The 10328-nt window shown below is 41.7% G+C and overlaps 1 protein-coding gene across 5 annotated transcripts in view; it reads right to left on the minus strand.

Annotated features, from left to right (window-relative positions):
• The window catches only part of LOC112258064 (double C2-like domain-containing protein beta), a 310407-nt gene that overhangs the window by 254891 nt on the left and 45188 nt on the right, over positions 1 to 10328 (minus strand). The gene's annotated exons all lie outside the window — the stretch shown is intronic.

The raw sequence follows: 10328 nt of genomic DNA on the forward strand, positions 1-10328 counted from the left end.
TAGGCGCTGACCTAACATAATCGCATGGTATGCTTTCGCCATAAAGCCTTTTTGAAATTGGACACTAGTTGGATTAACAAGAAGTTTACTTTAAATGGTGTATAATACTTGTATGTTTGAGGAATTTTATCCAGATGGATTACCAGGATGTGTACTCAAAGCATGTGCAGACCAACTGGCAAATGTCTTCACTGACATTTTCAACCCCACCCTGACTGAGTTTTTATTACCTATATGTTTTAAGCAGACCACCATAGTCCCTGTGCCCAAGGAAGCAAAGGTAACCTGCCTAAATGATTACCGCCCCGTAGCACTCATGTAGGTACCCATGAAGTGCTTTGAAAGGCTGGTCATGGCTCACATCAACAGCATCCTCCCGGAAACCCTAGTCCCACTCCAATTTGCATAACGCCCCAACAGATCCACAGATGACACAATCTCAATCGTACTCCACACTGCCCTTTCCCACCTAGACAAAAGGAACACCTATGTTCATGCTGTTCATTGTCTATAGTTCAGCATTCAACACCATAGTGAACACGAAGATCATCACTAAGCTAAGGACCCTGGGACTAAACACCACCCTCTGCAACTGGATCCTGGACTTCCTGACGGGCTGTCCCACAGGTGGTAAAGGTTAGGCAACAACACGTCTGCCATGCTGATCCTCAGCACTGGGGCCCCTCAGTGGTGCGTGCTCAGTCCCCTCCTGTACTCCCTGTTCACCCATGACTGCATGGCCAAACACGACTCCAACACCATAATTAAGTTTGCTGATGACAAGTGGTAGGCCTGATCACTGACAACGATGAGACCGCCTATAGGGAGGAGGTCAGAGAACTGGAAGAGTGGTGCCAGGACAACAACCTCTCACTCAATGTGAGCAAGACAAAGGAGTTGATCGTGGACTACATCAACGGGGCTGTAGTGGAGCGGGTCGAGAGTTTCAAGTTCCTTGGTGTCCACATCACTAACGATCTATCATGGTCCAAACACACAAAGACAGTCGAAGAGGGCACAAAAAAAAAAACTTTTCCCCCTCAGGAGACTGAAAAGATTTGACATGGGTCCCCAGACCCTCAAAAAGATATTTAGCTGCAACATCGAGAGCATGGTTGCATCGCCTGGTATGGCAACTGCTCTGCATCTGACCGTAAGACACTACAGGGAGTAGTGCGTAAGGCCCAGTACATCACTGGGGCCAAGCTTCCTGAAATCCGTGACCTACATAATAGGTGGTGTCAGAGGAAAGCCCATAAAATTCTTAGACTCCAGTCACCCGAATCATAGACTGTTCTCTGCTACTGCACGGCAAGTGGTACAGGAGCGCCAAGTCTAGGACCAAAAGGCTCCTTAACAACTTCTACCCCCAAGCCATAAGACTGCTGAACAATTAATCAAATGGCCACCAGACTATTACATTGACCCCCCCCCTTCATTTGTTTTGTACACTGCTGCTACTCAGTGTTTATTATGTATGTATTGTCACCTGACCATTACCTACATGTACAAATTGTCCTAGATATGGCACTCCGGTTCCTCTAGCCATGCGGTAGTAGATAGAACAGTCTATGACTGGGGTGGCTGGGGTCTCTGACAATTTTTAGGGCCTTCCTCTGACACCGCCTGGTGTAGAAGTCCTGGGCCTTACGCACTACCCTCTGAAGTGACTTGCGGTCGGAGGCCGAGCAATTGCCGTACCAGGCAGTGATGCAACCGGTCAGGATGCTCTTGATGTTGCAGCTGTAGAACCTTTTGAGGATCTCAGGACCCATGCCAAATCTTTTTAGTTTCCTGAGGGGGAATAGGCTTTGTCGTGCCCTCTTCACGACTGTCTTGGTGTGTTTGGACCATTCTAGTTTGTTGTTGATGTGGACACCAAGGAACTTGAAGCGCTCAACCTGCTCCACTACAGCCCTGTCGATGAGAATGGGGGCGTGCTCTGTGCTCTTTTCCTGTAGTCCACAATCATCTCCTTAGTCTTGGTTACGTTGAGGGATTGGTTGCTATTCTGGCACCTCCCAGCCAGGTCTCTGACCACCTCCGTATAGGCTGTCTCATCATTGTTGGTGATCAGGCCTACCACTGTTGTGTCGTCTGCAAACTTAATAACGGTGTTGGAGTTGTGCCTGGCCATGCAGTCGTGGGTGAACAGGGAGGGGACTGAGCACGCACCCCTGTGGAGCTCCAGTGTTGAGGATCAGCACTGGGGGCGGCCCGTCTGGAAGTCCAGGATCCAGTTGCAGAGGGAGGTGTTTAGTCCCAGCTTAGTGATGAGCTTTGAGGCTGCTATGATGTTGAACGCTAGTCAATGAACAGCATTCTCACATAGGTGTTCCTTTTGTCCAGGTGGAAAAGGGCAGTGTCAATACAAATATCAGCAGAACATTGCTTTGAATCAAGGGCAATGGTGACATCGTTTTAGGACCTTGCAGAGACACATCCATAACCTGAGCGGAACCAGTTGCATACCAGAGAGAATACTATAGACATCAAGAAAGCCAGTCAGTTGATTATTGACAGGTTTTTCCAACACTTTTAATAAACAGGGCAAAACAGAAACTGACCTATAACAGTTAGAAGCAGCTTGATCTCCCACTTTAAATAAAGGGCACACCGTGGCTACCTTCCAAGCAATGGGAACCTCCCCAGAGAGGAGAGATGGTTTAAAAAAGGTCAGAGATAGGCTCTGCGATGACAGTGGCTGCAACTTTAAAGAAGAAAGGATCTAAACCATCTGACTCAGATGTTTTTTGTGATCAAGTTTAAGGATGTCCTTTAGCATCTCAGACTCAATGACCACCTGCAGAGAGAAACTTTTTAGCGGGGCAGGGGAAGAAGAGGCAGGAGCATCGGGCAAGTCGCATTAGAAGAGCTGGGAAATGAGGAAATGTTTGACGGGCACGGAGGCTGAGTCAAATAGGAGTCTTGACTTAATGAAGTGGTGATTAAAGAGCTCAGCCATGCGCTCCGTGTTAGTAACAACCACAATCAATTTTAAGGGACATGGGCAGCTGTGATGAAGAAGGTTAATTTTCCAGGTCTTTAACCATTTTCCAGAACTTCTTGGGGTTAGACCCACAGAGAGAGAGCGGCTCCTTAAAGTAACTAACTTTAGCCTTCCGGATAGCCTGAGTGCACTTATTTCTCATTTGCTTGAACGAGAGCCAATTAGCCTGAGTATGTGTGTGCCGAGCCTTTTGTCAAATGCAATTCTTGAGGACAAATAACTCTACAAGATCACGGTCAAACCAGGGGGTAAACTTGTTTTTCCTTTATGGGGGCAGGTTTGTTAACAATACCACTGAAAATTTCAAAAAAAGAAGCGTCTTCAACAGAGGGGATCAAGCCGATTCTATACCAATTTAGAGAGGCCGGGTCATGAAGGAATGCTTACTAATTCAAGTTTTTTAGCACGCGTCTATGACAAATCAGGACAGGTCGTTTCACTGAGCAGCCATTACAAACACAGGCTGTAAAACAGTGATCACTAAAGTCATTACAGAAAACACCAGACTGGTACCTACCAGGATTATTTGTGAGGATAACATTGAGGAGAGTAGCCTTTTCTGGGTTTTTGGAGTCATACCTTGTGGGATTGGTAATAATCTGAGAAAGATTTAGGGAGTCCCATTTCTTTAGGACTTGGTCAGGTGGTTTAAGCATGTTCCAGTTTAGGTCACCTATAGCAGGGCAAATTCAGACTTGGTGTTAAGGGCCAGGCGAGAACTTAGGGCTGGTAGGGTACAGGCCGGTGCTGATGGTGGACGATAACACCCAGCAACAGTCAACAAAGAGCTATTTGAAAGCTTAATGCTTAAAAACAGCTAATCAAATTGTTTGGGGACGGACATGGTAGAGACTACAGAGCACTGAAGTGTAGGTGTTCCTTGGTAAAGATTGACAATCCACCACCTTTGGAAGATCTGTCTTGCAGAAAAATGTGATAACCAGAAAGGTTAACATCAGTGTTCCAACCACTCTTTCTTAACCACATCTCAGTAATGACAAACACATCTGGATTGGAGCTGTGAACCCACACTTTCAATTTATCAATTTTAGGTAATAAGCTTCCAGTGTTAACGTGCAGAAAACCCAGGCTTTTATGAGGGCAGAAATCAGTAAAGCAGAAATCAGAGCACAAGTCAGAATTGGAGCTAGCAACAGTAGATGGGCCGGGGTGTACATGCACATTTCCAGATATCATCATGTAATACAATCAGGGAACGGCAGAGGACAGGGAGAGCTCTGCAGTGTTGATTTTTGTATGACATTTATGTGCCTCAGATGGTAACAAGATCATATTGTACCTGATGAAATTGCTGTGACATGAATACAAAGCCGGCAAGAGGTGGTTAGAATAGGATGGGAGGCCAAGAGTCCGTGTCAGTAATCGAGTCAGAGTCGCGAATGTGGGAACAAACATTTTCTGTCCCACGGTGGGGGAAACAAGCAATTTTATAGTCAACAAATCAAGCAGGAGTCATGGGGCAAATAGCATAAAGCACAAGAAGGAAAAAAACGGCTTGGGGCTAGCCATTGTAAATTCAAAGGGTCACTCGCCCCAACAAGGTAACTTGAGAGAGTAGCCCTCTATGAGTCCAGTAGGCTATGAAAGTCAGATAAAATAAATAAAATAGTAGGCCTATACTAGTTAATTAAAGTGTTTGAGTAAGCTCACATAAGCTGTTGAACATGTTTACAGGTTACAAGCTATACAGAGGCAGCATACATAATGCAACAACAACTAACTATTAAGAACAATATATACAGTACATGTCACACAAATTTACCTCGGGCACACACTCCATCCCATACGTCCAGAGATATGAGTCCAGTTGTTGATGGGCAGAGAGAGAGATGAAGCTCTCTGCCACTGTATTGTGTGACCTGTGTAGACAAGAGGACAGGCAAAAGTCCGGCCCCCTAGTAACATCCCTAGCAACCTATCAGATCACAGGTCACACAAGTCAGGGAGAGTTTGAGAGGCAGGTTTATGGTACCCCCTAGAGACTCAAGCTCTGGTCGTGGGGGATGGGGAGTGGAGTGTGCAGCTCAGGGTTGTGAGGTGCTGGTAACAGTCACCAGCTTGGAATTCGTAACAGCAACATTACTAGATGGCACTGATAAACACTTTGGCATTGCCTAGATCAGGGCTCTCCAACCCTGTTCCAGGAGAGCTATCCTCGTGCAGGTTTTCGCTCCAACCACAGTTGTAACCAACCCTATTCAGCTTATCCACCAGCTAATTCAAATCTAAATGTTGTCGAATGAACACCAGCATCTTACAGGACAAGATGTTTTGTGAATTCCTTAAAAACACACAGTATGATATTCTTTGAAACAAACAACAAAAGTGTGAAACAGATAATGTACATGTTTGGGAAGCTTTTAAAGCTTACATATGCAGAGTAATGATACAACAATCAGCTACTCTTAAGAAAGTATAAACAGAAAATGTACCAACTTGAAACAGGGCTCAAAACGCTGGAAAATCTGACGAAAACCAAATATAAGCTGAATACTTTATTCAGTAAAAAAGTAGAATATTCCCTGTACAGGTTGAAGCAGATGGTACGAATCAGGTGAGAAGCCAGGAAAACTGTTGGCCAGCCAAATTAAATCTAGAGAAACAACTCTGCAAATATCTGGAATCAGAAATAAGACAAGAAAGCTGATTACCAATCATAAATAAAACAACATATTTTGAGATTTATATCAAGAACTTTACACGTCACAGGGTTCTTTAGATATGCAGAAAGCAGAGGAATTCTCTGCTCAGATTTTTTTTTTCAAAACTTCTGGCTAGGAAGGTGAGAAGAGTGAAAGGCAGAACTTCATCTGATAATCTTAGACCTATTGCATGTCATCTGGAAGGCAAATGATTTGGATACTTCAGGGGCCTTATCCCTAGACGCAGAGAAAGCCTTTGATAGGGTAGGTTGGGACTACCTGCTTTACACTCTAAATAGATTGGATTTGGACGGGCTTTCAGAATATTATTATACTTGTATACCACAACCCCAAATCTATAGTAGTCAGTAACGGATTACGATCATCTCCATTTACGGTAGGGCGAGTCATGAAACAAGGTGACGGTCTCTCAGCTCTCCTATTTATTATAGCACTAGAAACATTAGCCGAAGCCATTAGGATGCATCAGTCATGGGAGTTACGGAGAATAAACTATTGCTTTATGCAGACAACATTACTATTAATGTCAGAACCCCAACTCTCCATATCGCCTTGACTTGACCTAGTAAATGCATTTTCAGAGATATGGGGGTATAAAGTACATTGGACCAAATCTGAGGTAATGCCCCTATCAAAACATTGTCTGAGAAATGACTTCCTCAACTGGAGGTTTCAATGGGTCCCTAAAAACTTGAAGTACCTGGGGATCGCTTTAAATCCTGGTCTAGAGAACATTATTTTTTGAAAACCTTGACCCCACTATTGAACAATATTCAACTACAGTTTAAGAACTGGGATAAACTACAAATCTCATTATGGAGTAGGATGCAGGTTACAAAGAGGGTCATAGCTCCAAAACTGAATTACATCATTAGCATGTTACCACTGTCCACACCTGTCTGTACTTTTAAATCCATAGACAAAATGATTACTCAGTTTATTTGGGCCGGGAAAAGGGCCAGGATGAAACTATCGAGATTACAGGCAAAGACGAAGAAGATTAAAGCTCCCTAACATTCTGTCATTGCACCACACTATCACAAGGGGGAGTTAGAAAGCTGTTCTATCGGTAGTCTAAACTGTGGCAATTAATGGAGGTGTTTTCAGTCTGAGAGTCTCTTTTCTGGCACTAGAGTCCTGCATCAGGCAACAACAAAATAAACTGTCGGTGGTCCTGGAGTTAAGAGAGAACATGGGTAAATACAAATGGAGGAATTTCACTTGACATGTGGACTGATGATTTTCAAAAAATAGGCACTGTGGGCTTTTGGTTTATCTCCCTCTAAAAACAGAAAAAATCATGATAAATAACAAACTGGCTTTATTTACAAATTAGTAAGACTGTCTCACCCCATGTTCAAGAATGGCCTCTTTCCCATTATTCAGATTACAACGGCTCACTTTCGGTTATTTGACACAAAATCATCTCCAAAATATCATTATTTTTTTTAAACAAGCCATAGAAAGATGGCTGCAATTTCAGTTTAATCCACCAGAAAAGACAGAAATAAGGAACTTGTCTTTCGGCCCTGCATTAAAAGACTAAAATTGGTTCCAAAACAATTGTGATAAATAAAAATATACAGGTGCATACAAGTTTCATTGCAAGGACCAAAACATTTACAGCTGTGCCATATAGATTGTAAAATAGTTGGGAAGAGATTTTTTACGTACCGATTCCATGGCACATGATTTATGAATTGACACGCAATTGTCAGTTTATAACCTACTACAGGCCTGAATTTAGGATTATATATAAGATAAAAGACGCCTTTTAATGAGTTCCGATCTGTTATCCCAACGATTATTATTACTACTGAATGATAGTGCATGTGGACTGGTCTTGATAAATCAGAGTTTTATTTACAGTACTCTCGACCGGTCTTGTTGTACAGTGCCATATTTTCCTAACTGAAACCCTTGGTTAAATCGCTTTAGCCGTGATTGTAAAATGAATCCGCTGATGCATTGTGGTATTCGGGGAGAGTCACATCATTGACAATGAGTCAGGCGCCATTGGCGAAGAGTCAGACGGAGAATGACGCTTTGAAGAGGGTTGAGGAACGAGAAGGAGTCACAATCCATGCCAGGCACACCTGTGAGCTCTGGAACTCCACCTCCTATTTGTGAACTCTGCAAACAACATGTCCTTTGTGAAAATACCTGTCTAATTGTGGAAAAAAATCACCCTGATTAACTCTTTAGTCATATCAGAGTTGACCTATTTGCCTATGGTTTTGCCCACACCTAGTGATCTGTTTAAACTAGATGAGCAAAAAATATTCAATTTTATTTGGAATGGCAAGCCAGACAAAATTAAAAGGGACTATTTATATACTGAATATGAATTCAGAGGGCAGAAATTAGAAATTACTTTATCAATTGTAACCTTTATCAAGTAGAAGGGGAAAAAGTAAGGAACTTGTCTGTCGGCCCTGCATTAAAGACTAAAATTGGTTAAAGAAAATTGTGATAAATAAAAATAAACACCAGATTCATTTAAGGACCAAAAAAATGACAGCTGTGCCATATAGATTGCAAAATAGTTGAAGAGATTTTCGATGTACCGATTCCAGGGCACTTGATTTATGAATTGACATGCAATTTTCCATTCCTCCTGAATGCCCTAATATTAAAAACAGTCAAATGCATTCTCTCCATCGCCCACACACACTTTAAACATTTGGATAATAAAGCATTTAAAGGCTGACATTGGTTGATTTGAATACTTCTGACAGCCAAAATTCTAACTCCACCCATAACCTCTGGACATTTAAACATTCCCAGAAGGCATGGATTATTCTAACCTACTGCAGGCCGAAAATTTATGGTCGCAAACAATGTTTCCATGATGGGCTATTAGCAGGACAATAGACTCTTCAACTGTTACGAGAGGATAGCTCGGGATAGGTGTGAATTTAAAAATAAATTAAGTACTCTAAAGTTAATTTCTAACTACAAACATCATGCAACAGCAAAAAGTTGGGTAAAGCATATACTGTACAGTATTTCTTTATCAACAGTTTTATCCTTTTGTTAATAAAATAATTGTAAAAATACTCTTTCAAAATGCAGATGTTAATTTTAACTATCAGCAGGACAATAGACTCTTGCCAAGTTTAGGGACTTTAACTATATTAATGGATCCATAGGGAATTACTATGGGAATAAATATCACTGAATGACATAGCATGGGGATTGGTCTTGATAAATCAATCAGATTTTTATTTGGAAATGTAAGGATTATTTTGCTCTTCACAATCACAATTAAAAACTTTCAGATGCATTCATGAATGAAATCGCTTTAGCCGACGTTGTGGTTCATCCGATGAAGGTGCGTGCACATGGGCCTATTTATGTAATGAATATGAATTCAGAGGGAAGAAATTATTAAATATTAAAGTATAAGACCTCTCACTAAAGGTGTCAGTCATACAAAAGTTATACTTAAATCCGAACTGGTTTTGCAGCACGCAAAGTTCTGTTTCTCAGACCAATCATTGGGTCATTGGGCTACAGAACAGTTCAAAACAAGAGAACACACATGGTTAATGTTCTGAAAAAAAAGAAGTCCACTCAAGTTTCTTCAACTGTCTTCTGAATGTGATTAGAGCGATGTTGGTGTTGTGCTGTGATGCCAGCAGATTCCAGATTGCCTTTGCCGATCGATTATCATCTTTAGCCATCAGTGAGTCGATGACTTGAATAGTCTTGCTGGAAATGAAATAACACGGTAGATGCTGTGTTTTTGGTTGATGGCCAATAATAAACAGTCAAATGCATTTGTGAATTCAATCGCTTTATTGTTTTAATTATTTAAGGCTCCTTTCTCTTCTCTATGCTGGAGTTTAAGAATAAAGTAGCCTAATGAAGGCAACAAATTGTTGCTTACTGGAACATCCAAAGTCATCCAATTGTTATAACAGGATTTGAAGCAATAGCCTACCCGCGTGTGGTCAACTACTTCAACACCGTTTGGCGCTGCTCTGAGACAAGCATGGGGACTGATATTGATGAATCAATGACATTTTTATTTTCACTGAATCTCCGTTTGGGTATTGGTTAGCCTACAATTAGGGTGTGAAATTGTTAGGACTATTTTGCTCTTCACTCGCAGTCACTTAGTAGCCTACTCCCGACCGGTCACGTTGTATATCACCAACTTCTCACTAACTAAAAAAGGTGCTGTAGTTGCCCAGATATTTCACACCTTTCCCTCAACTATACATGGCTCTTCCTAGAACATTGGCCTCCATCCACAATAATCCTTGTTTAGTTTTACTGAATCAGGCACTGTCAGATGTATGTATTTTGTTTTTTCTTGGAATAGAAACACCATAATATTCATCTAATTAATTAAGCTAGATTTCTTCAAATCAATCCCACATACTATGTTCTTACAAAAAAAGGTTTTACATTTCTCTAGTACAGACAATATTAAAAACAGTCTAACGCTTCTCAAAGATGCCCTCTGGTGGTCAAACTAGCACAAACTAGCATTAATGGCAACAATGGCTGACTTAAATAATGTGCCATAGAATTCCGTGGCAGTCTGCAAGCTGTGCTGAAGTACGAAGCAACTTTTAAAAGGAAGAACCACTGCACATTCAATAGCTTTTTTTAATTCATTTTTT

This window comes from Oncorhynchus tshawytscha, linkage group LG09 (genome assembly GCF_018296145.1).
Source record: "Oncorhynchus tshawytscha isolate Ot180627B linkage group LG09, Otsh_v2.0, whole genome shotgun sequence".
Lineage (NCBI taxonomy): Eukaryota > Metazoa > Chordata > Actinopteri > Salmoniformes > Salmonidae > Oncorhynchus > Oncorhynchus tshawytscha.